The sequence below is a fragment of the Camelus dromedarius genome, chromosome 5 (genome assembly GCF_036321535.1).
Source record: "Camelus dromedarius isolate mCamDro1 chromosome 5, mCamDro1.pat, whole genome shotgun sequence".
Lineage (NCBI taxonomy): Eukaryota > Metazoa > Chordata > Mammalia > Artiodactyla > Camelidae > Camelus > Camelus dromedarius.
This window is the reverse complement of record NC_087440.1, coordinates 21,741,538-21,768,376: the sequence shown is the minus strand read 5'-3', so window position 1 is coordinate 21,768,376 and position 26,839 is coordinate 21,741,538. Positions and strand designations below refer to the sequence as shown.

The window sequence follows — 26,839 nt, the reverse complement described above, 5'->3', positions numbered from 1 at the left end:
GCACTCATTCATCATTCATTCAATAAATAAATGTTTAGAGTAGAACTCTTGTCTCCATGCCTACAATCAATCTCCTCCCATTTTTTTCTTGAATTCAGTTAGGCTTTTGACCCCAGTAGTCCTCTAGAATTATACCTTGTGACCGTCTATCTCCACATTGTTAAATCCAGTGGTCCTTCCTCATTTTACATGATCTGTCAGTAGCTTTGCCATAGTTGATTACTTCCTTGTTCTTGAAACTGTTTTTCCATTTGCTTCTAGGACATCACAATCTCCTAGTTCTCCTTATATATCAGGATCTCTCCTGCTTAGTGGGTACTAATTCCTCCTAATCTCCCTACCTCTCAACGTTAGAATGCTCTAGGACTCACACCTTTGTCTCATCTTTTCATTTTCTTCCATATTTTTATTGAAGGATAGTCATTGTATAGTGTTGTGTCAATTTCTGGTGTACAGCATAATGTTTCAGTCATACATATACATATATATATATATTCGTTTTCATATTCTTTTATTTTTTAAAATTTTATTTATTTTTAAATTCTTTTGGTGGGTGGAGATAATTAGTTTTATTTATTTATTGAGGAGATGCTGGGGATTGAACCCAGGACCTTGTGTATGCTAAGCATGCACTTTGCCGCTGAGCTATACCCTCCCCCCGTTTTCATATTCTTTTTCATTATAGGTTACTGCAAGATATTGAATATAGTTCCCTGTGTGATACAAATTTGTTGTTTATCTATTTTATATATAGAAGTTAGTATCTGCAAATCTTGAACTCCCAGTTTATCCCTTCCCATCCCCTTTTCCACCGTAAGTTTGTTTTCTATGTCTGTGAATCTGTTTTTATTTTGTAGATAAGATCATCTGTCTTTTTTTTTTTTTTTTTTTTAGATTCCACATATACGTGATATCATATGGCATTTTTCTTTCTCTTTCTGGCTTACTTCACTTAGAATGACAATCTCCAGGTCCATCCATGTTGCTGCAAATGGCATTATTTTATTCTTTTTTATGGCTGAGTGGTATTCCATTGTATAAACATACAACAATTTCTTTATCCAGTCATCTGTTGATGGACAGTTAGGTTGTTTCCATGTCTTGGCTATTGTAAACAGTGCTGCTGTGAATATTGGGGTGCATTTGTCTTTTTGAATTACGATTTTCTTCTGATGTGTCATAATCTTTTAAAAAATCTTTATTTCCTTGGCTTAGTCTCCTACACTGAAGACTTCCAAATTTATGCCTCTTGCTTTGACCTTTTCTCTGAAATCTAGACTCATATTCAGTTATCTACTCAAGGTCTCTGGTTGAATATCTGGTAGGACTTTAAATTTGACCAGTCCAAAACTGAGCCCTGCCCCAAATCTCCAACTTGGGAGTGAGCAGTCATAGAATAGTCATGCTGTGGTTGCCTTGCTTTGGTTTACTTAATTGTCTATGTGAGTAGCTACAGAACTGGCTCAGAATCAGAAGACAATTAGGTCTTGTATTTTGGCATACTTAGCAGAGATGTGCGGAGATACTCAAGGCCCATGGTGGACATTAAGTGATCTGCTTCTTCCTCTCTGCATTACCTCTCTGATTTCATTTTCTATTATTGTTCTTCTGCATCATTTCTCTTTAGTCCTAATATCTCCTTGCTATCCCTGTATTCCTCAGACACTCTTGGAAAGCTCTCACCTGAGGGCCTTTGCCTGGAATACTCCTCTTCCACATAGGGCTTATTCCCTCAACTCTTCTAAGTCTTACTTAAATGCCACCTTTTCAGTGAGCCCTTAACCACACTATTAAAACATGTAATCCTTCCCAGTACTACTAGTTTTCTTTCCCTGCATATTTTCCATAGCACTTAATCATCATCTTAACATATGTTTTACTTCTTTACTTTTGTCTCTTCCTCCTCCCCCCAGATTAGAATCCTGTATAAGCTTCAGGGAGACAGTGATTTTTATCTGTTTTGTTCACTGCTGTATCCTCCAGCACCTAGAAGACTGCCTGACATGTAGTAGGGGAGGCTTTGAGTGTTAAGAACATTTCATAATGTTATTTAAAAAGCAAATGCAGGAATACCTTGAGCTCTTCCTTTCTGACCTGGACCAGGCAGAATGGCTCCTGTAAAGAAGAGAGGCAAGAAGAAGATGGGCCATTCTGCCATCAGCAGGGAAGTGTCCAGAGAATAAATACATCATTACCATTCACAAGTGCATCCATGGAGTGAGTTTCAAGAAGTGTGCCCTTCAGGCACTCAGAAATCCAGAAATTTGCCATAAAGGAGATGGGAACTCTAGATGTGTGCATTGACATCACGCTCAACAAAGCTATATGGGCCAAAGGAATAAGAAATGTCCCATACTGAGTTCAAGATTTATAGATACTGACAAGTATATATAGAATAGATAAACAAGTTTATACTGTATAGCACAGGGAAATATATTCAAGATCTTGCAGTAGCTCACGGTGAAAAAGAATATGAAAACAAATATATGTATATTCATGTATGACTGGAAAACTGTGCTGTACACCAGAAATTGACACAACATTATAAACTGAGTATAACTAAAAAAAAAAGTCCAATACCATATCTGAGTGCATTTGTCCAGAAAACGTAATGAAGATGAAGTAACCAAACAAGCTCTATACGTTGGTTACCTATGTACCTGTCATCACTGTAAAGAATCTGCAGTCAGTGTGGATAAGAACTGCTAATTGTCAAGTAAAGTTATAAAACTGCAAAAAAACAAACAAACAAAAAAACCCAAAAAAACTAATGGCAGTTTTGGAACATAAATAGTAATATGCCTAGAATGATAATTCTTAGTTTGGGAGTGCTCAAGGACAGCTTTAACAGTTTTATGAAAGCTATATGAATTGCTTCATTATTAAAAAAAATTAATAGGTCTGAATTGAACTTTCTGAATTGCTAGGAATGTTGAATGTTTTCAATGGTTTTAAAAAATAGTCACTTTCTTCTTTTGTAAATTTTCTGATTTTTCCATTTATTTATCAAGTTATATATTTATAGGTATGTGTGTAATCAGTATATGTATGTGTGTATTTTATTTACATTCCACATTGTTTATCTGAGTTTACAGAACTTTAAAAATTTTATGCAGTCAAACCTGTGTTTTCATTGTGATCTGTTTCTAAACTTAGAAAATTATCCCATCTTCCTCTTTTCTTCTTTCCTGCTCAGAGATTTGATAAGTATCAATTTTGTTTTGTTCTAGCTTCTTCCTAAAAGAATGAAAGGGTATGTGGAGACCATAGAGTTTAGGAAATCATAGGCATATGGTTGGTAACTTAGGTCATGGGAGTGGAAGAGATCATTCAGGAATAGTGTTTAGCTGAAGAGAAGAAAAGAGAGGGGGAACCCTACAGAGGATCAACATGTAGGTAATTTGCAAAAGATGAGAGTTAAGTGAAGGAGACTAAGAAGGAAGTCAGTGGTAGGAGAATAAGGAGAGAGAAACAGAGCCCAGGGTGAAGCAAATTTTAGGAAAAGTAGAGTGCTCAGTGGTATCAAATACCTTAGGATAAAGGCCGAAAACTTAAGGATAAGAACTGAAGAGTGGTTATTGAGTCTGGGCGGTAGGAATTCTTGGTGATCTTTAAAAAGGAGCGTTTTAGAGGAGAGGTGAAAGTTGTACAAGTGCTTACAGTTGTAGACTTTGAGTTTATTAGGGAAAGGATGGAGAGAGAGTGGGTCACAGCTTATGGAATAGGTAGACTTGAGGAAATTTTTTTTTTTAAGAAGGAAAACTTAAACATATTTATAGAATGAGAAGATACAGTTATAGGAAAGGCAGATACTGTGGGAAAAGGAGTTAATTGAAGTTTCTGCAGGAGGTTGGGGGTTCTAGGGTTAAGAGTCTGGGTAGGGATTAGTTTTAGAAAGATGGCATTCTTTTCCTTTAAGATGGATAAGAAGAAGGTAAGAATGAAAATGAAGGAATAGGAGGGATAAGAGAAAATTCAGAGCCTGGACCTGATCACCACTTTTTAGCTATGGAAACTTATAATCAGTAAACAACCTAGGCTTTAGTTTTCTCACTGTAAAAGAATATTAATGCTGCCTGTTTCATAGACTTGGTGTGAGTTAAAAATGAAACAAGTACATGTTAAAATGCTTTAGAAACTTAAAATGCTGTACAAATCTCTAGCCTATTGTTAGTAGTCAAGTGTTACCTATGTACTTTGCTTTGTATAGAGAATATACTTAACTAAATAAAAATGCTCCACATAGGAAGAAGGTACAGAGGATTTTGGTGTTTGGGGGCCATAATGTTTGGTCTCTGAGTCTTTATCTTGTATGTGGAAAGGTTTCTTTACAAGTCAAGAATGTGTTTTAATAAGTACTGCTGCTGACTTTAGCACCTGAAATCATTTAAAACGTTGACGGTAGGAGTAATTAAGGGAGAAATGTGTGGGAAGAAATCTGCTTAGAAACAAAGTGAATTTTCTGTGGTTTAAATTTGGCTTGAGATGGCAGTAATTCTTACATTCTCATGTGTGTCTTCTGCTAGTTCACTTCTTACAACTTTTGAAAAACTAAACTTCAAAGTTTATTTATGAACTCTTAATTATTTGGTGCTTTAGACTGATTTATGCTTAGCTCTTTTCCTTTATATGTGTCCTCATGACAAATAGGTATAGTTTTTGTCAAATATAGGGAGTTTATTTTATGATATTTAGGAAAAAATGCAAAAGGTTTGTATTGTGCTTTTCTTAGCACCCTAGATTCCTTTAGCAGTTTCATTACTTTTTCCTTGCTATCATCAGTCCTGTTTTCTGTTTATGATTTCTGGTGCTGAGGGTGACTGGTGAAAATCATGTAACTGAGCAAATTGTTTCATTACTGATATGTGCTGCTTAGTCTAATTTGGTCTTTGATGTTGTAGTTAATTACCATGAATATTTCATGGAATATTGACTGATTCTCATTCTCCAGATAGAGAAATCCTTGATGTTTCACTTTGTACCTTTATTCATTTATTCATATATATTTGAGAGTCTACTGTGTGATGCCCAGTGTACCATTGTGTAGAATAGTTTAAGAGGGAGACAGCAACAGTGTCAAATACAGTACATTGGTATAAAACAATAAAGACAGGAAAAATGTTCATTTGATTTGGCCATTAGGAAATCATGTTAACCTTAAAAGCAGTTTCAGTAGTGAGTTAAGTGTGGAATCCTCCTTACAGTTGGTGGAAGAGTACATGGCAGGTGATAAAGGAAGAAGGGAAGAAGAGGCTAGAGAGAGGGGAGGAGGAAGGAGTGAGGGAGTGAGAGGGGGAAAGAGAGGGAAGGAAGAGAGGGAGAGTTGCGGGAAAAGAAGAAGGGGAGAGAGGGAAGGAAGGAAGGAGAGGAAGAAAAAAGAGTAACTTCTCTTTGAGAAGGTTTGCTGAGAAGTGGAAGAGACTGGATGGGAGTTGGGAAGGATTTTCTTTTTAGGATAAGACCTGACCTTGTACATGTGATGAGGGGAAAGATGCTGCTAGGGAAGGAGAGGTTGAAGATTCAAGCTGTGGTATGACTGATAGAGCAAGGTGTTGAAGGAGGTAGGAAGAGGGTGGGAGTCACAGTGTGAGTCAAGGATCCAAGTAAACGGCTTTGAATAGGGTGGACATTTCATTTTCTAGAACTGAAATAAAAATAGTTAAGGAGTGGTATAGATATAGGTAAGGTTACAGGTAGGGGTATGGAGGTGGAGGGAGAGCACTTTTGAGAACTTCTGTATCTCTATAAGATGAGAAGCAAGACTGTTGGTTGAAATGGAAAGGTCTGGGCAGGTGGAGGTGGGGCTTGAGTTGAGAAAATGAAAGAGTTGTTGAGGGGCATGAAAGAGAGAGTTTATCACATTTATTTTAAAGGACTATTGTTGGAGACTCTGTAGTGGTATCAGTATTTCTTTGGAGTAGCTCAGTTTCCAGAAACAGTATTGACCTGGAGCTGTGGTTATGTGGTCAGGTTCAGAGATAGGGGTGAAAAACCTGAAGTTGCTAAGAAATTTAGATGTCCAAATGTAGGATCTGGATTGGGAGGAATCAGGATTTGAGGGACAAGAGATTTCTGTAAAGTTATAGAGTAAGGTCAGAGTAAGATTTTTGTGAGCTATCAGAGTAATCAAGGGACAGCAGTTTCAGATGATGGCAACATCCAGAGTAAAGAGCTGAAGAATAGGTGCCCAAAATTGAGTTGAGCTAAAAATCTTTGGAGCTAAAGAGGTCTGTGAATTCTAGTGTACTGTAGTTAGATGGGTAATCTTCATGGACATTGAAATCTACCAGGAGAGAATTTAGTAGAGAAGAACTTGAATGAGGTTCCCAGGTCTTCAGTGAAGGAGGAAGGTATGACTAAGGGATCAGAAGATGATAGTACTGAGAAGAAGATAAATCTTGAAGGTGGGGCCATAAAGGCCGTTAAGGAGGATGATCATGATCTGGACGTTGCAGTAGAAAGGCAAGTGAATGCTCTTTAGGGGTATGGATTACAGTAAAAACAGAGAATTGTGAGAAAATCTTCAGGGGAAAGCCAGGTTTAAGTCAGGGTAAACAAGTAGAAGGAACATTGTTAAAAAAAGATTGAAGAAGCCTGGAATTTAGTAACAAGAGAATGATTATTATCTTGGGCATAACGGAAAAAATTTGGGCAGTGACAGTATGGAAGAAACCAGGGCTGAAGGCATTTGGATGAGGAAGGTAGATCATGGTGGGGATCTTGTTGCCTTTGCATGTTGGAAGTTATTGATTGGGCTCAACTGTGAACTTTGACACAAGTTATTTTGGTAGTGAAACTGGTTTAAAGTCCCAAATAGTATGTGGCTTGATCTCAGAGGTGGTGAAGGCTTTTTATAAAGTTAATGGCAATGGCAACAAAGGGCATATTCTGGGTGAGAGATTGATGTCCTCAGCAGAGGTGAAGTCCCTTGTTAGGTAAAGGCTCCCAGGAGGAAGTGTATGGTCAAGGGCTGGTTGTGCCCAAGGACTCCCCATGATACTTACAGAAGGACTGTATGTCCATGTTGGGGGAGGGGGAATGTGGTGACAAGGATTATTTTAGAATAGAGTGATCATCCGTTTAAAATTAAATGGCTTATGTAAATAAACTAGAAACAAATGAGTAACTATTGTGTTAGGATGTTGAGATGTGGGTTAACTTTTCTGTTATAAAATATGCTAAGATTTTTGTAAAAAACTAAGAGAGAAATGTGAACTATAGATTTTTGGGGAGCTTCTATATGAATTAAACTTGGTTGCAAGTGACAGAAAACCCAACCCAAACTGGCTTAAAAAGAGAATAATTTGTCTTATATTATTGGAAGGTCCAGGGAAACCATGGCTTTTGTAGTTTATATCGTGTCATCAAAACTTAGTCTCTTTTCTGAACTCAGATGTGCTTTCCACTGTTTGTTAATTTGATCTTTATGTTTCATCTGGCAGCAGCATGGCTGAAATAGCTCCAGTTGCTGCCCTTCCTCTTCAAGTGCAGCAGGAAGAACTTCTCATCTAACAACTCTAACAAAAGTCCTGAGCTTGACTGTCATTGACCAGAAGAGCCATGTGTCCATCTTTGATCCAGTTATAGCCAGAGGAATGTCATGTCCTGATTGACTTATGTGTGGGTCACTAGTAGTTATTGATTAGGATCAGAATCTTTCTCACTGCTTTGGACCTCTTTGTGTACAGTGGATAGTCTTATATGTCTGAATTTTCCTTTGTATCTAGATTGCTTCTGGTATCTGGTATCTGGGTATCTGAGACTTCATCCATTTAGTATTTCCACAGTAAATGCCTTGAGTATTGAGTTTTGTAAAAGGCACAGTTCCAGGTATTTTTGAATTCTAAGTTGAATAAACCTAGTCTTTGCTGTCAGGGAGGTGACTGCTTATATAAGGGTTATTAGGTTATGTTAGGCTTTTTTCTGTCACAAGTAATGAAGAGAGACTTGGGTTTCTTCAAGGAGTGGATGTTCATTGCACAGGTCCTCATGGTAAAAGGGAACCTGGAGTCCCATGGTAATCCAGGATGAGCAGTGTGGACCCAGGCCTCAGGGAGACTGGGATGTAGTTAGGGAACTGGAAAGATCCACTGAAGCTGTGGAGTATATTTTCTTACAGCTTTTTCAGCTGTAAGACAATGGGAATTTGTCATTATTTACTCTGCATTGGGGTTCTTTTTTTTTTAATCTTAATTTTTTTATTACAGTATAGTTGATGTACAATATTATATAAGTTTCAGGTGTATAACATAGTGATTCATAATTTTTAAAGGTTATATTCCACTTATAGTTATTATAAAATATTGGCTGTATTCCCTGTGCTGTACAATATATCCTTATAGCTTATTTATTTTATAAATTGTAATTTGTACCTCTTAATCTCTACCCTACTTTACCCCTCCCCCCTCACTTTCCCAACTGGTAACCACTAGTTTTTTTTCTATATCTGTGAGTCTGTTTCTTTTTTGTTATATTCACTAGTTTATTTTTTAGATTCCACATGTAAGTGATTATCATACAGTATTCATCTTCCTCTCTCTGACTTGTTTCACTTAGCATAATCCCCTCTAAATCCATTCACATTGTTGCAGATGGCAGAATTTCATTCTATTTTATGGCTGAGTAGTATTCTGGCATGTGTGTGTGTGTGTGTGTGTGTGTGTGTGTGTACACACACCACATCATCTTTATCCACTCATTCTATATCTTGGCAATTGTATATAATGCAGCTGTGAATGTGGAGGGTGCATGTATTTTTTCAAATTAGATTTTCCAATTTTTTCAGATATATACCCAGGAGTGGAATTGCTGGGTCATATGGTAGTTCTATTTTTAGTTTTTTGAGAAACTTCCATACTGTTTCCCTCTATGGGTCGTAACATTTGCAAATATTTCCTCCCATTCAGTAGGTCGTCTTTTCATTCTGTTGATGGTTTCCTTTACTATGCAAAACTTTTAAGTTTAAGTAGTTTCATTTATTTTTACTTTTGTTTCCTTGGCTTTAGGAGACAGACCCCCAAAAATTATTGCTATGGTTTATGTCAGAGAGTGTGCTGCCTATGTTTTCTTCAAGGAGTTTTATGGTTTCTGGCCTTACATTTAGGTCTTTAATCCATTTTGAGTTTATTTTGTATATGATGTTAGAAAGTGTTCTAATTTCATTCTTTGACACGTAGCTGTCCAGTTTTCTCCCTCTGCATTGGGGTCTCTTAATGTCTTTTTTTAGTCTTTGGTCATATCATTCCTGTCTCATCCAACTCCTGGTTTTGCTCTCTTCTTTGTATATGGTTTTTCTTACCTTATGGTTTCATCCTCATGTATGGTCCATGCTATCTTACTGCCTCTTCTCCAACAATGTTTTAGTTTCTCTTCTTGCTTCCCAACTACATGAATCTCTCCTACCACTTTCCATTCGGTTGAGAGAGAGTGAGAGAGTGCATTTGTACATCTGAGAAAGAGAATCTGTCTTGTTATTCCTGTTGGGCTAAGCTCCTTAGCAAGCTCTTTCCCTATAGGCTGACAGCTAGACTGTAGGTCTGGTGACTTTTGGGTCAGGTGCATCCCCCTATCTAATAGGCTAGGCCCAAGCACCAGAGTCATATGGTACTTAAATAGAGATTAGGGGAACACTGAATTAGAGGCTACCACACAGTTCTTTATAAGCACAAGGGTCTGTTGGTAAAGCTTGTACCTTGAGAGGGAATTGTGTTGATTCTGTCCAGCATAGTGAGAACTAGATTGGATGCACCAAAAGAGAATTACAAACAAAATTCTTGTGATTTATAAGAAGAAGGCTTATGTTTACCCAGCAAGGGCATCAAGACAGGCTCCATGAGAGCACTAGACTTTTAAGAATGGGGAAGATTTCAGAAGGGGATTAGGGAGAACAGTGTTGATGAATTTACGGACTGCAGTGGCAGAGAGAAGATACAGTATGGACAGTGGCAATTGTAAATGCAAAAGGTTCAGGTTAAAAAAAAAAAAAAAAAAAAGAAAGCGTGGGGCCTATTTAGTCCAGTATATAGCAATAGTGAAAAAGCCAAGTCCAGAGTAATGAAGTCTTTTTCTGCAAAGTTAAAGAGTTTAGATACAACTCAGTGCTCATTGTTTAATTGTCTTGAAGTTCTCACTGACCTTAAAATCACTATAAGAATTTACAAATGAGCAAAGTTTAGTCCAGGGAAGTGAAATAACTTTTTTCTTGGAGTTAGGATGAGATCACTCATCATTTGCATCTTAATTTTGTGACATCACTACTATTTTTTTCTGTATATGTATTTTTTAATTGAAAAAATATGGAATGCTTCATGAATTTACGTGTCATCCTTGCACAGGGGTCATGCTAATCCTCTCTGTATTGTTCCAATTTAGTATGTGTGCTGCCGAAGTGAGCATGACATTACTACTCTTGTTCAACATTTATTTGTAAGACTTTCCTCTGTGATTAAAAAAATTGGGGGGGGATATAATTCACATACCATAAAATTCACCCATTAAAGTATACAATTCACTGGTTTTTTAGTATATTCACTGTGTGCACTCATCACCACAGTCAATCTTAGAACATTGTCATCATCCCAGCCAGAAACCTTATATCCATTATCAGTCACTCCCCCATTTCCTCTCATCTCCTCAGCCCTAGGAAACCATCAGTCTACTTTATATCTCTGGATTATACAATATGAGGTCCTTTATGACTGACTTCTTTCACTTACTTTTTCAGGATTCATCCACATTGTAGCCTGTATTGGTTCTTCATTCCTTTTTGTGGCTGAATAATATTCCACTGCATGGATATACCATATTTTGATTACCCATTGTGTATTTGATGGAAATTTGTGGTGTTTTCCATTTTTGGTTGCTATGAATAATGCTGGTATGAACATTCATGTACTTTTTTTTTGTGAAGATATTTTTTCATTTTTCTTAGGTATATACCTAGTAGTAGAATTACAGGATCATAGGGTAATTTCATTTAACCTTTTGAGGAACTGCCAAATGCACCTGTACCATTTTACATTCCCACCAGGAGTATGAAATTTCAATTTCTCCACATCCTTGCCAACATTTATTATCTGTCTTTTTGATTAAAGTCAACTTAGTGTGAATGAAGTACCATCTCATTGTGGTTTTGATTTGCGTTTCCCTAGTCACTAATGACTGTGACCACTTTCCATGTGTTTATATTGGCCATTTGTGTATCTTTGTTGGTGAAATGTCTAGTCAAGTCCTTCGCCCATTTTTGAATTGGCTTATTTGTCTTTTTGTTGTTGAGCTGTAAGAGTTATTTATATATTCTAGTTCTTTTTTTCTGTTTGTCTAATCTGTCTTATCTGTCTATCTCCTGTATCAGATATATGACTTGAAATACCTTCTTCTATTCTGTGGGTTATCGTTTCACTATTAATAGATTCTTTTGATGTACAAAGGTTTTACATTTTAATGGAGTCCAGTTAATTTATTTTTCTTTTGTTGCCTGTGCTTTTGGTGTCACTGCCAAAATCCAAGGTTGTGAAGATTCTTCCAAATGTTTTCTTCTGAAAGTTTTATAATTGTAGCACTTACATTTAGCTCACTGATCTGTTTTGAGTTACTTTTGCATATGGTGTAAGGTAGGAGTCCAATTTAATTCTTTTACATGTGTATATCTTGTTGTCCCAGCACCATTTGTTGATGTTCTGTAATAGTAATGAAGTGTTTCTGCATGCTTTGTGTAATAGGATATTTCTTCATAATTTATAAGTTGGTCTAAGCTCTCATTCAAAATATTATTATACAAAGTGAATATAAAAATTATCATTATTGAAATATTGGAGTTGGAAAGTACCATAGAGATTTTCTTCAACCCCCTTCATTTTATAATTGTAGAAACAAAGACCTGGGAAGTTAATTGATGTCCAGGGTTGTAGTAGCTAATCAGTTAGAGCTAATGCTTTAACTTAGGAGTTGGCAAACTTTTTCTGTAGAGGGCCAGACAGTAATTTCAGGCTTTGTGGGCCAAGGGGCTGATAGGGTATTATGTAGGTACTTCTATAATGTTTGACAAGAGAAAAGAATAATAATTGAGTGTTTTTTGTAATACCTGTCTGCTGAGAAGAATGGATTTCTGTTTTTGAAGGATAATATTTTATTTAATTGAAGTTCAAAGTTAGTGTTCCTAAGCGTCAAAATTGATGGCAAATGTTACCTGTTATTGCTGATCTGTTTGAGGTTTTGTGTGTTTCATCTTTGAAAATGTCTTTTACATAGACAGTTATTGCCAAATACTGATACCAGTTCACAAGCCTATGTTTCTAATTGTGCATATTCATTGCTTAGAAGGCACGTATAGAATTCTGTTAGATTTTTTTCTCCTGATACTTGCCATTTAATATTAACTGCAGATTAATTGCTTTCAATCTGAAGCTATATGGAAGCTCCTCAGTTGCACAGGTAAATGGATTTTGAAATAGGGGAGTACCCTTTCATTTGTATCAAGGTCTGAAAAACACTGCTGGAACAGTAGGTGTATTGGAAAATGTATCTACTACAAATTTGTATAGGAATGGACATTTCCCCCAACTTTTTAATTTCAGTTTTATTGGGATATATGACATATAGCACTGTATAACTTTTAAGGTGAAAGTATAATAACTTGACTTACATATATGTGAAGTGATTGCTGCAGTAAGTTAACATCCATCATCTCATATAGATACCTAAACAAACAAACAAACAAACAAATAAATAGTTTTTTCTCCTTGTGGTAAGAACTTTTAGGATTTACTCTCTTAGCAGCGCTATACCATACAACGCTGTTAACTATAGTCATCATGTTGTACATTACATCCCCAGTACTTACTTATAACTGGAAATTTGTACCTTTTGACCATCTTCATCCAATCCCCATCCTGGCTTCCCCTCCACCCCACCCCCGATCCCCTGCCTCTGGAAACCACAAATCTGATCCTTTTCTATGAGCTTTTTTTTTTTTTTTCAAGATTTCACGTATGTGAGATCATACAGTATTTGTCTTTCTGTATGACTTATTTTATGTAGAATCATGCCCTCAAAGTCCATACCTGTTGTTGCAAATGGCAGGATTTCCTTTTTTTTTTTAAGGTTGAGTAATATTCCATTATATATATATATCTCACACTTTATCCATTCATCTGTTGGTGGACACTTAGGTTGTTTCCATGATGTCTTAGCTATTATCAGTTCTGCTACAATGAACACAGGATGGTGGTGGTCGTGGTGGTGGTGCAGATGTCTCTTTGACATAGTGATTTCATTTACTTCAGATGTATACCCAGAAGTGGAATTGCTGGATCATATGGTAGTTCTGTTTTTAATTATTTGAGGAACCTGCATACTATTTCCATAGTGGCTGTGCCAATTTATAGTCCCATCAATAGTGCACAAGTTTTCCTTTTTCTCTGTGTCTTTGCCAGCATTTGTTATCTCTTGTCTTTTTGATGAAAACATGCATGAGGTGATTATCTCTGGGAATGGACACCTTGAGTATTTGTTTAACTCTTGATGGCATGGGACGTGTATGCAGCTTGACATTACTTGTGACTCAAACTGTGTTAGTTTTCATTGAAATAACATTGCTGCAGTATATATTTTGAATATAATCACTGTTTTGCCTGTTGATTTTAGGTTAAATTCATTGAGAAACATTATTGAGTCTGTAGGAAAAGCTAATTTACAAAGCTATTCACTGTTCAGTAATAGCTGTTTAGGGTAGTTCTTCAGAAAAATTTCAGCTCAAAAAAATTGCAGTAAAAGGAAACCATAAACAAAACGGAAAGACAGCCTATGGAATGGGAGAAAACATTTGGAAATGATGAGACCAAGAAAAGGATTAATTTCCAAAACATACAAACAGCTCCTATACCTCAATAACCAAAAAACAAACAACCCAATCAAAAAATGGGCAGAAGGCCCAAACAGACATTTCTCCAAAGAAGACATACAGATGGTCAACAGGCACATGAAAAGGTGCTCAACGTTGCTAATTATTAGAAACTACAATGAGGTATCACCTCACACCAGTCAGATGGCCATCATCAAAAAATCTACAAATAATAAATGCTGGAGAGTGGAGAAAAAAGAACCCTTGTACACTGTTTATGGGAATGTAAATTGGTGCAGCCACTATGGGGAACAGTATGGAGGTTCCTTAAAAAACTAAACATAGGGTTACCATATGATCCAGCAATCCCACTCCTGGGCATATATCTGGAAAAGATGAAAACTCTCATTTGAAAAGATACATGTACCCTAAGGTTCACAGCAGCTCTATTTACCGTAGCCAAGACATGGAAGCAACCTAAATGTATATCGACAGATGAATAGATAAAGAAGATGTGGTATATATATATGAATATTACTCAGCCATAAACAAGAACAAAATAATGCCATTTGCAACAACATGGATGGACCTAGAGATTATCATACTAAGTGAAGTAAGTCATACAGAGAAAGAAAAAATATCATATGATGTCACTTATATGTGAAATCTAAAAAAAATGGTACAAGTGAACTTATTTACAAAACAGAAATAGGCTCCCAGACATAAACAAACTTATTGTTACCAAAGGGGAAAGAGAGGGGAGGGATAAACTAGGTGTTCAGGATTAACAGATCCACACTACTATATATAAAATAGATAAACAACAAGGACCTATTGTATGACACAGGAAACTATATTCAGTGTCTCATAATAACCTATAATGGAAAAGAATCTGAAAAAGAATCTGTCTATCTATCTATATATCTGTCTGTCTGTCTATCCATCTGAATCACTTTCCTATATATACACCTGAAACTAACACAACATTGTAAATCAACTGTACTTCAAAAAAATTTTTAAAAATTGCAGTAAAACTTTACCACTGCTAAGCCTGCTAACTGCTTAGTGCTAGGGCAAATCAGGATATTCATCTTCTATTTCTGAAAAAAATTCATTAAGTCAAGGATGGTTAAGTCCACAAGAAGGAAGTTAACCATTGACACTACTGGTTGAATAACACTTGATAGATTCAGTTGTTTTCTGCAAGGTATCTTCCCATGAATAATGGAATGAATAACTAGGCTTTAAACATCTTAAATTTTCATCCTAAATTAAACTTTGTAAATTTGTCCAGTTAAATCCTTTTCTGCTCACATATATTTTTACCACCCTCAGTTGTAATGTGTCTTAGCATATTCCACTTCAGGTTGCACTGAATTAGTGTTTTCCCAGATTTTTTGAAAATATTCTTACTTGTTTTTGTTTCATGTTGATTACTCATACAGGCTAATTATTTAGTCACTTCAAACTTGTAGTACCTTCACAAATAAATTACAATAATGAAGAAATATTGGTAACTCCTACTAACTCATCACAACCTAAGCAAGACCCTCAGAATCATTTGCCTTGATATTATGTGATTGTTTTTTAATTGATGAATAAAATATCTTTATTGATACTGCTATCAGTGTCTTCAACTCCTTGACCTACTGTTCTTGCCCAAAGGCTTATAATCCCAAATAAATTTGTTTTTTCTAGACATATTTCTTTGGCTGCTATAGTTAAACATGATTTAATCAACTCATCATTGATAAGAGGCTTTCCTAGGCTGGCTAACAAATGAGCCACTCAGAAGTTTACTTTGGTTGCACCCTCATTTTTATTTTTGTGAAGAAATTTTCACCTTAAATTTTCTATTTTTTCTGTTTTCCTATGAGTTGGAAATAATATGACGAGTGCTTAATCTGGTAATGCATATTGTGTTCTTTCAGCACAGCTGTAGTGTCATTGCATAATAAACATGCTTTGCCAATCTAATTTGACAAGATTATATACACTCCATTGTATCTTAAAAGTATGACTTTGGAGCCCACTTTTATCTTCTTGTTTTGACTTGAAGGGTAGGCATTGAAAGTAAAAAATAAAACATGGGGATAACTGTAGTACTTGAAAAGCTGTTGTTATAATTGCATTGCTGTAATTCGTAGGGCTCTGAGCAGCAATGCAAAACCATTAGAGTGCCATATATGGTCTCTTATAAATACTGAAGTCTGTCATTGTAAAAGCAGCCATATACAATGTGTAAATAAATAAGTATGGCACTGTTTTAATAAAGCTTTATTTATGGACACTTAAAATTAAATTGTATATAACCTTCATATCATGAAACATTCCTTTTTTGATGTTTTTCCAAACATCTAGAAATATAAGAAACATTCTTAGCCCGTGGGCTGTACAAAAATAGGCAGAGGTCTACACATAGTTTGCCAACTTCTCCCTTAACCTGAAAGAGTAAGTCTACTGGGAGGAAAATCATGCTTGACGAAGGTAGATTTGTGAGGGAAATCATTCTGGATGATGTTTTGACAACCCTTAAGTCATACTTCTGGTTTATGTCAGGATTAATATCATCCTAGAAAAAAAGTTAAAAAAAAAAAGAGATCAAGAGTTTACGTAGTTTGTTTTTTACTTATTTAAGGGAAGACTTGTACAGTTTTGTGTCTTCTGTGTACTACCTGAAGAACTCTTAGACTTTGGAGTTTCTAATCCTAAGTGTTTTGTTTATGTAAAAAAATATATATGAATATGAACTTTCTTTTCCCTTAAGAAAAATGTGTTTATTAATAAGGCTTATGACCTAGAAAGGAGTAAATCTAGAATAATTTAATAAAAATGCCATGTACTGCTCTTACTTTGATTTGAAATTTTAATCTTGGGTGATTTTGTGTAGGATAGGAAATAATAACAAAGTTTTTATTTTTGTAACTTTTGTTTCCACGTCTCAACATGTTGGAGGAAGCTTTGACAGAGATCTATAAAATTGTAAGTATGGGGAATTTATCCTCAGAGACCATTCAGGAAAGCTAGGTATACTCTTACCATAAATATGGTATAAAAATCCTTTATTAGAATTGAGTGGCGGGGAGGGTATAGCTCAGTGGTAGAGTGCTTGCCTAGGAAGCACAAGGTCCTGGGTTCAATCCCCAGTGCCTCCATTTAAAAAATAAATAAGTAAATAAAATCTAACCACCCCCCCGCCAAAGAAAGTATACAGTGCTGTATGTCAATTATATTTCAATTAAACTGGAAGGAGAAAAATGTAAAAAAAAATTAAATTGCTTAAAAAAGAATTGAGTGAAAACCATATAATCCTTCATTCCTTCTTTCATTGTGTATATATGTGGTTGTGATTGTTTCTTTATTGTTAATTTTAAAAAATGGATTTTAAAAATAATTTTTTATTGATGTATAGTTGATATACAGTATTATATAAGTTACAGGTGTACAGTATAGGGGTTTACAATTTTTAAAGGTTATACTCCATTTATAGTTATTTAAAAATATTGGCTATATTCCCTGGGTTGTACAATATATCATTGTAGCTTATTTTATATATAATAGTTTGTACCTCTTAAACTCCTACCCCTACTTTACCCTCCCCTCTTCCCTCTCCCCACTGGTAATCACTGGTTTGTTCTCTATATCTGTGAGTCTACTTTTTTGTTGTATTCACTAGCTTGTTGAATTTTTTTAGATTCCACATACAAGTGATACCATACAGTATTTGACTTTGCCTTACTTGTTTCACTTGGCATCATCCCCTCCAAGTCCATCCATATTGTTGTAAATGGCAAAACTTCATTTTTTATGGCTGAGTTATATTCCATTGTGTGTGTGTCTCTGTGTCTGTGTGTTTGTGTGTCTGTGTCTGTGTGTGTGTGAATTCTTGACAGGCTATTGTAGCTTAACTGTTACAGGTGAATTAAATTAAACAAACCAAGAACATATTCTTAAAAAGATAAGAGCCAATACAAATGTGAGATTATGTTTTGATGAATTTAGCTGTGTAAATGAAAGTGATTTTTGATTATTTTATTGCTTTTTTGGTAATAAACTTAGCATTTATATGCAATTTTCTATTTTTAGAGTAGTTTATGGTGATTTAGAGAAATTCTTGGTTTTTCTTAAAAGACATTTTAAATTAAGTGGGAGAATATAGGAGAATAGGGGAAAACAGCCTTAATATTCAGAATGAACAAAAATACTTAAATTTAGGGCTCAGAGACAATGGTTATAAAGTACTATTTGTCCTGGTTATTGTAGAAAAATAGTTAATTAAATACATGTACATCATTGATACAAAAGACACAATTCCTGCTCTGTAGGTTAACTTAGAGTGGTGATATTTGAAGAATCTTAACGTTTAAATCCATTGTTCTCTGTTATCTAAGAAAGTACAAAGTCTACTTTGAGACTGATTTTTTTCAAAGTTTTGTTTATTTTAAGTAGTTGCTGTAAACATAATGTAATAAATGACTAATATTTTATTTTATTTTAAAATCATTATTATTATTTTTAATGGAGGTACTGGAGATTGAACCCAGGACCTCAAGCATGCTAAGCATGTGCTGTACCACTTGAGCTATACCCTCCCCGTTACAGTGTTTATTTTTAAGTCATCTTTACAATCCCATTAGGTTTGCTTCTCAGGTAAAATAAGTAGTCCTCCCTCCCACCGACCTGTTTTTCCATCTGTCTGATATGCCTGAATCCCAGTTAGATCTGCCTCTTCCTTTGACACTATGAGCCACCATATGTCCCACAGTTTTTCTTAAGTATGCTGTGATTGAGTGGGTGGTTCACCCAGTCTGACCTTGACTCTCGATTTCACCGCAGTGTTCTCATATAGCTCTACCAAGGTTCTAGGATCTTTCCACAGTGCAAAAGCTATCATCCTGTTTTCAGTGACTCCCTACCCCCCTCCACCAGCACACACTCAAAGTAGTTTGCTAATCATGTAGCTGTCCTTTAGTCTGGATTGGGGTGTCTCCTGGCTAACATCCCCTTCTTTTCTGCTGTTGCTGGTGAAGAGAGGCTGACTCTTGACTTCTTGGCAGGGTGACTTATACCCCATCACTTATATGTTATTTTTCCTCAGGAGACCAAATCTTAGTTTTCCAGGGAGCCTGCTATATGGCTAGCAGTCATTTTTAAATACCTGCTGCAAATTTTCAGTGGTATACCATGAAATAAGGCCAGTGTAGTACATTTTTCATCTTTCTAAATATATTCAAAATAAATGACTATTATTCATTATGAGATATGTTCTTCTTGATTTTTGGCCTTAAACTATCCATTATTTTAAGAAAGAATGGTAATAGTAGGTGGTATACTTGGTAAGATAAAAATTTCATCATTTTATGATGGTCATCTGAATCTTTTTTAGAGAAATTTTACTGGTTTATGATGGCCCAGTATTCTCAGAACTGCTGGGTTGACCATCATAACTCATTCCCATGAGGCAGTGGTGTCCTTCATGTAAAGTAAGCATGGCTTTCGTATGCATTTGCAGACAATTTTTCAGGGTGTTTTTCTGTCATAGGCTTCTTGATTTTGGCCTGATTCCAGCCTTGCAGTTTACTTACCATCTTGCAGTCTCTTCTTTGGCCAGTAGTACTAGTTTTAGTTTTTATATGTTCTCGTGTGTTTTAAAGCCCTGTGCTGCTCTAGGCTTAGTTAGATAAAACTTCTTCCTATTCTTCCTTTTATGTTTTCCTAGATAAGAAGTTTCTTCTACAGAGTCAATACTCCATTGAAAACTTACTGTTTCTGTTTCTTATAAACCTATTCTTTTTTGTTTTGTAATCCTTCTGAAACTAGCTTTCTGAACTAAGAAGTACAGGGTACCATGAGAGCATATAACAGCAAGAACTTACCTGATATTGGGGGGTTAAGGAAAGTTTCTTGAAGAAGTGACATTTAAGCTTAGGTATAAAAAGTGAGTAAGTCAAGTTTGAGGCATGTGGGAAGTTCTTAGGCAACAGGTAAGGAATATGATTGTGCAGCTTTGAGATATGGGGCAGCAAGAGGGAATGGTGTTTCTTCATGAACATTGGTAACATTCCATCACATTTCTATTCTTTTCTATCCTTACTTTTCTTAACAGATATTTTCTAAAACATGCTTTTAATCACATTACTATACTAATTAAGAGACTTCAAAAGAATTTTTGTTATAATTCTTACTTTTTATTAACGTGTAGTTGATTTACAATGTTAGTTTCAGGTGTACAGCAAACTGATTAAGAAACTTTTAAAGCTCTTCATTGGATAGATTATTAGGTCCTTGAGGGCAGTACCCTTGCCACTTTTAATTCCTTAGTCCAAGTTTCAGATATTAGAGTCAATCATACCTTGCCCCTCTACATGAGCTGGTTTCAGTTGCAGTACTAAATGGTAGGCAAGGATGGAGTTGTATATAAGTTAGTATTATTCCCTTTTTCCCTCCTGCCTAGCACGCAAGTTTTTGTGAAATTTGGCTAATATATATATATATTTTTTTTGGTAAAAAACAAGCCTCTTTTGTAACCTAGTCTGTATGTAGCTCTTATTCTAAGAATGGTCTTTTTGTATTGAATTAAGATATTGTAAACAAGACTACAACCCTGGAGTTTATGAAGAGTGGTGATGTCATCTGAAGAATGTGATCATTTTCTCTTTTAGTCATTTGAAGGATGTATGTCTTCAGTAGAAGTTGGAACTGGGAAGGTGGAGTCTGGATAGATTGGGTAAGGAATATGGTTTGTCTTGCTGGTGGATTCTGTTAAGTTCTGCTAACTCTTTGGGATTCTAGTATAGATATTTGAATAGCACTTGAGGTGCCCGTCTTTCTCCTATCTTCAGCATATTCAAGGCACTTAAATATTTGTTGAATAGGAAAAATGTGCATGTAAATGGGATAGGGTTTGTGTGTTCATAGGGCAATCTTGGATCAAAACTGTGTACTTTCTAGGCCAGATTGTTTATATTCCAAGCATTCTCTGTCCACACCTCCCTAATATTTAGTAGAATCTCTTTGAAATTGTAACCAAAGAAAACCAAGGAAAAGATTTTTGTATCAGGCTGGATGAACAAGGTGAGTTTTGATAATTGGAATGAAAATTTTAGTAGAAAAGTGAAACTCCCAAGCATCAATTCAAGCAGTTAGCTTGGCATTTTAAAAACTTGGGTTATATAAGGCTGCTTTTTAAAGGAAGATCTTATATATCCAAAGAATATAACCAATGATTCTATTTTGAGAAACATTGCATTAAACGTTTAATGTAACTACAGAGGTTCCTTGAAAATGTGGTTACTTGGTTCCTGTGTGATGGTAAATCAAAAGTAGATCATTGAAAAAGTGTGTCAGTATTATTAGTTTTAGATTATCTCTATAAAAACATAAGTTCCCAGATTCTTGATGGTATATCTCTAAATCTTTATAGGTTAGGCAGACCCCACTTTGAAACATGTTTGGTGGTATGTTTTCATTTAAGTATCTGGCATTTCATAATATGTTTGCGTGGTAGAGGGAGAGAGTAGCACAGGAAAAACTCTGTCCTCCCTCACCCCCAAGGTGTCCTCACAGATTCCCTAATTAAGATTATATCATTTGTGATAACTTGTCCTTTTTGCGATGCAACTACTACGAGGCATGGTTCTTAACCAGGTCACCATTCATTTACACCTTAGGATGAGATGCTTTAATGCTAAGTCAACACAAATTTTATTTCTGCTTCAGAAAATGGAAATTTTGTATGAGGAAACCTTAGACCTTTCAGAGAAAGGCATTTTTGGATGAAGTGGGAGATTCTGACAAGTCAGCTTGCAGGAAAGAGGTTCTTGGGGTCAGGGAAGAGGAGGAATGTGTAAAGGAAATAGTTACTTTTCAATTTTGCCTAAGATTTGGGATATTATTCATTTGTTGCACTGCTAATGCTCTGGTTGACAGTGTCTGAATGGGGGTTTCAGAGCAACTTCAAAAGTCCCTAAACTTTAGCCTACACATTTTCCATTCCATACTAATTCCAGAACAGTTTCTCCCCATGGGGTGGCATATCCTTTCAGGAAGAGCAGAAGAAAGAGAAAGAAGACCCTTAATATGCCTGGAGTCCAGCTCAGATCAGTCTTATTGAATAAGCCTCTTCCTCTTGGCTCCTTTCTTATAACCTCCTCAGTTCTCCTTCACAGTGTTTTGTATTGTCACCTACATGTAGAAGGTTCTCAGTACTTGCCAGTTCTTCCAAGAGAGTGAAAGAAAAGTTTGGAAACATGGACCACAATTTCTGCTCTGTATTGCGTCTTTTCTCTCACTTTAAACAATTCTCCCCCCCCCCCCCCTTTTTTTCAACTCTCCCTTTTTAATGGAGTGTTAGCACAGAAGAAAGAGCGGCTGGTAGAGGGTTGGGAAGAAGAAAGACAATTTTTGATGTTTGGGAGAAATACTGTTAACTCAGTTCGGCAACTGCCTGATATATAAATATTTGCTTGCACCTCATAGCTTAAATATCTTGAACAAACAAAAATTGAAAATGCAGGATCAGGGCACTAAAGCTCAGATAATACTATCGTGCAAAATTCTCATTTCCACGTTTTACTGTTTTATCAGGACATTTTTCATCCTTACATCAGGCACACTAGTGGCAACTCTTCTTCCCTTTCCACTCTGCATTGAGGTTTTCGGTCTCCTCCCTACTTTCCTAGTGTTCTTCAGTCGTGGATGTGGCAAAGTCGATCACCTTCTCTTAAGGTCTTTTCTTCAAGGTTTCCCGACGTCCTGGCGCTCTCCAAGCCCACAGCACATTGGAGAGGAAGATCTCGGATTCATTTGACGGGCTCGTGAACCTTGGGGGCTGAGGAACCCTATGTGGGTGGGGCTGGGCGCGGCAGGGGCGGGGCCGGCGAGGAGCCCAAGGGAAAAGGTGGAAGGCACAGTTGAGAAAGCCAGCGGGCAAAGGTTTCACAGTTTTCGTGAAGGCTTCGAGTGCGAGACTGAGGGAATTGGGGTGCCTCCCTCCTGCCTCGCCCCTCTTGATTCTGGAAGCTTCAGTAGGCTTTTCTCGGTTGCTGGGACCCGGAAAAGCAGCGGCTTGAGCTCCAGGGGCGGGTCCCAAGGGTCTCGTCGCTGCTCCGGGGCCGTTTGGCCTCCTGGTGTTGGGGGAGGGGCGAGGGAGGTGCTGCCCGCGCCTCCTTTTGCGCTTGCGCGGCGGGCTCCGAGCGGGTAGGAGCGCGTGCGCGGTGACGTGGACGTCCGGTGCGCGCGCAGGCTCTTCAGCTGGAGCGGACACACGGTGTGCGAACCGAACAGAATAACCCGCCCCCAGCGGAATGTGAAGGACTCCGGGTGAAGCCGGCCACGCCCCGCACGGTAACTCTCGGGCCCGGGTGGAGGGCGTCTCTTTAGTACTAGCCTGATTGGAGTTTTTCGAGAGTTTGAAGCTCTTGTGTATTTTAACGGCGTGAGAAGCGTTCCGCTGAGCGATCTTCGCACGCCCCAGCCAGGCCGGGCCTTGCGCGGGGCTGCCTTTGGCGCGCGCCTATGGCCCTCTGGGCGAGGCTGCGCATGTCACCTCGCGCGCGTCCCCGACCTCACTTCCGCGTCGCGCAGCAAACTAACTAGGAACATCGACGCCAGCGAGAGCGGCCACGAGGCGGGCGGGGTGAGAAGCGCCCATGGCGCGGCCCTGCCCTCGCGTGCGTGGGGTGCCGCACCGCATGGTACGATCCGCGTGACGCCTTCCAGACGGGCGCGGGGCTTTAGGTCGAGAGCGGTGCTTGTGCGCTTTGCCTTTTGGAGCCCAGGTCTAGGGGTTCCAAAACTCCGAGGGAAACGGTGGTGACCTCGCTTTTCTAAGGAGCTGTGTGAGGCGTTTTGACACCTGTACAGACCTCTCTTCTAGCATGTAATTTCCGGGCAAGTCGGTTGAGGCAAGACCGCGAGTTTAATAAAGAAGGAGGGCGAGGAAGTGAGCTGTATAGGAGTGGGAACTTGGTAAACAAAGGACTGGTGGTACGTAAGTGCAGAAATGAGGGCGGGGAAAACAGGTGGGAAGAGCAGGTGTTATTTTCCTTTTCCCTCTGTGGGGCGGCCTTTGGCTAGTTCTCCGTTTATGAGGCTTCCGGTTTCTGTTAAATTGTCAGGTAGGTCTCTGCCCTCATTGGTAGGTGGGTTTGGGACATGAATAAACCGCTCCGAGTACCAGTAACCATAGTTGAGGAATCTTTGTGCGAAGAGTATAGAGAAGTTAGGGATCATTTCAAACTGGGTTGAGTTATAGTATCTCGCTGTGAGCATTTTTGCTTTACCTTCGGAACTCTGGAGATGTCTCCTGGCGAGGGTGGAAGCAGGGAGGGTGAAGGAGGTCTGAAAGGAGGGGTTGCTGATGGCAGAACAACGTAACCGAAGTACTCTTCCCTCTGAGGGAAGCTGCTCTCCCAGGGTTCACGTCGCGGGAGCAGACACGTGGATCAAGAGAATTCTGGAGCCCACCCGCGCGCAGCCTGTGTGTGTTGTAAAGTTCTCGGGCTTCTGCGGCAGAGTCCCTGGCAAACACTGCCTGATCTGCCTCTTTTTGGGCACGACGCCGCGGTTAGGCTGCAGGGGAAAGTGCCTGGAGGTGGCGTAACGGCTGCTGGGAAAGGGGCTGGCCTGGGAGGGCCGGTGGCTGGTTCTGTAGTCTCCACGGTAACAGAATGTGACTGGGTCCCGCCGAGCGATCGGCGGGTTCCGGCTGGCTGCACGTGATCTGTCGGGACTGTTCTTCCCCGGAAGAGCTTTCCTTGCGGCATTTTTTCACGTGGTTCTTGGCTAGCTGGTCCCTGCAGTTGAAAAGCTGTGATTGTGGGCCCTCATAGTCGACGGTGACTATCATTTTCCAGGACTGGCAGGCTTTTTAATTTCCAAGGGTATGGAGTCAGCGCTAGTGCTTTATGCTGCTGTAGGGTTATGTTTCCAGTTGTTGTGTGAGTTCAGTGGGTTGGGTGCACTTTACAGAAAACACATGCTTAGAATTTGAGGAAATCCATTGTCCCCTATACCTTGCTATACTTACTCCAAGGCAGGGTGGCTGTTAGATGGCTGTCCATTTCTGCCATAAAAGTTGGTTCTTCAAATTCTATTTATGCAATTGTTAGGGACCCGAGAATTTGCTAACCCCCGAGATGTAGTTAAGGAATTATTCCTCAGAATAGAAAATACTCATGAAGCCAGCATTAAAGAATGCTATTTGGGTAGAGGAGAAGAGGGGGCATACTGTCTTCGGCAATTGCAACCGTATGTCTTAAAAACTAAAGCATTTTAGATAGTATTTTGAAGTTTACCTTTCAGATTTAAGGTTGTGGTGATGATAAAATGCCCAGAATATATAGTCTGGTGCAAAGTAAGTGTGTGGTAGTAGATAGCAAGAGCCATTTATTTAAATATTAATCTAATGACAATTAAGAATGAGTAGTTGCCTCTTTACACCATTTGTTTTCATATTTTCTAATTATATTTATATCCAAATTATGCTTTTTGAAAGGTTTTTCAAATTGCTGGGCCTGTTTATTGCTAAATACTGAAATTCGAGTGAACCTATTTTCTTACAAATTTGAGTTTCATAAACGTAATTTAACTTAATTCACTCTTGTAGTGAATGATTATATTAAGGAGAAAACTAACATCTTTGTGCCTACCATACAGAAATGCAGTTGTATGAAGTGTTATGATTATTTTTAGCAACTTTGGAAACATAGGCTAGTTGACCAGCATTTGAATATTTTGTGTTTTAAATACAAAATATTCAAATTGAAATGAGAATTTTATTGATTTGGAATTTTAACTTGGTTTTGTTTGTTTGTTTGTTTTGGGTTAGTACCTGAATCATTGAATTAGGTGGCTACGCAGTGAACTAACTAGTGTATTTTGTCGGTTGCTTGAGAGTCATGGCTTTAGCAGTTAAACATTTCCCAAAGAGGTCATTGGTGAAAAGACATTCAGAATAGGGACTCTGAAGTTGTAGCAACTAAATTATGGAATTTGCCACATTACCTGAAAAAAAATTCTGTGAAGTTGCATTTGTGTGTTTGTGCCTGCCCGTGCCTTCTGATGTTGACATTTTCAGAATGTTACTTAAGAGTATTTCCCATTTACAACTAAACTTATTTCCTTGGGTCATTATTATAGTTATTTTATGTAGATAAACGTTTTATCTTGAAAAGCTGAATTGAGTTTTTTTTTTTTTGAATGTTAAGTTTTATCTGTGTACCAAAACTGTGATCTTCCTTAAGTCTTTTAGAGAGCCAAACTCGGAGTATTTTTAGAATCTTGCTGGATAAAGATTTATTGCTTCATGAATAGCCTAGCTCTTCCTAAAGTACATTTGATTTTTCAATTGGTTAAAGTTATCTTAGGCTTTAGAATGGTATTTGTGTGTCTGAAACAGCTGAATTTGCTGAGCTGACTATCCTTTCATTAGAAAATCCAATATAGTATCCCAGAGCATAGGCATATGCTTATAGTGAGGTGAAATTTGTGCTTAAAGATTGTTATGGAATAAAATTTTATTCCTTGTTTGTAAATCGGTAGCAGTGTATGTCTCAAGATAGAGATTGTTTTGGTCATAAATTAGGTTTTTGGTTTTATGCATTTTGATCAACTCACGGGATTTACTGAAGGATTTAACAAAAAGACCTTATACAAATCATAAGTCTAAAAGTTCTAACTTTTTTTCTTTTTCATACATGTTTTTACATTTATTAGATACCTGTGTACAGAGTTGAAATAGGACAGTCTGACTTTTCGGCACTTAATTTTTTTGTTTAGGAAAAAGGAAAATTTTGAAGTGTGTGTTTATAGCATAAGCATAAAATTTACTTCAGTACAGTCTGTAATGTCTGAACTGGATTTCTTTCTGTAGAATTTTTGATCCTTCATAGATTAATTTTTAAAAGATAGTGATTTTCACAGCATTCGTTAACACTTCTTTGCCCCATCCAGTTTTACCTGTAAAAATGATCTGAGAAATCAAGGTTTTAATATTAT

General features: G+C 37.5%; 1 protein-coding gene and 2 non-coding genes across 32 annotated transcripts in view; 2 read left to right on the top strand and 1 right to left on the bottom strand.

Annotated features, from left to right (window-relative positions):
• MGA (MAX dimerization protein MGA) overlaps positions 1-26,839 on the top strand; it is a 151,086-nt gene that overhangs the window by 37,614 nt on the left and 86,633 nt on the right. For 14 of the 30 annotated variants that reach the window (XM_064485703.1, XM_031453272.2, XM_031453271.2 and 11 more), the window contains exon 1: positions 23,042-23,185. The exons of 4 other annotated variants lie outside the window; for them this stretch is intronic. The gene's annotated coding sequence lies outside the window, so the exon portion shown is untranslated. Of the gene's footprint in view, positions 1-20,450; positions 20,568-23,040; positions 23,186-23,388; positions 23,536-23,806; positions 23,828-26,839 lie in introns of those variants that run through there. 12 more of the 30 variants (XM_064485701.1, XM_064485711.1, XM_064485704.1 and 9 more) reach the window with 4 other exon arrangements.
• On the bottom strand, positions 10,290-10,394 carry LOC116153785 (U6 spliceosomal RNA). The gene has a single exon (XR_004137664.1). It is a non-coding gene; the product is annotated as a U6 spliceosomal RNA (small nuclear RNA).
• On the top strand, positions 16,923-16,995 carry TRNAP-AGG (transfer RNA proline (anticodon AGG)). Its single transcript has one exon. It is a non-coding gene; the product is annotated as a tRNA-Pro (tRNA).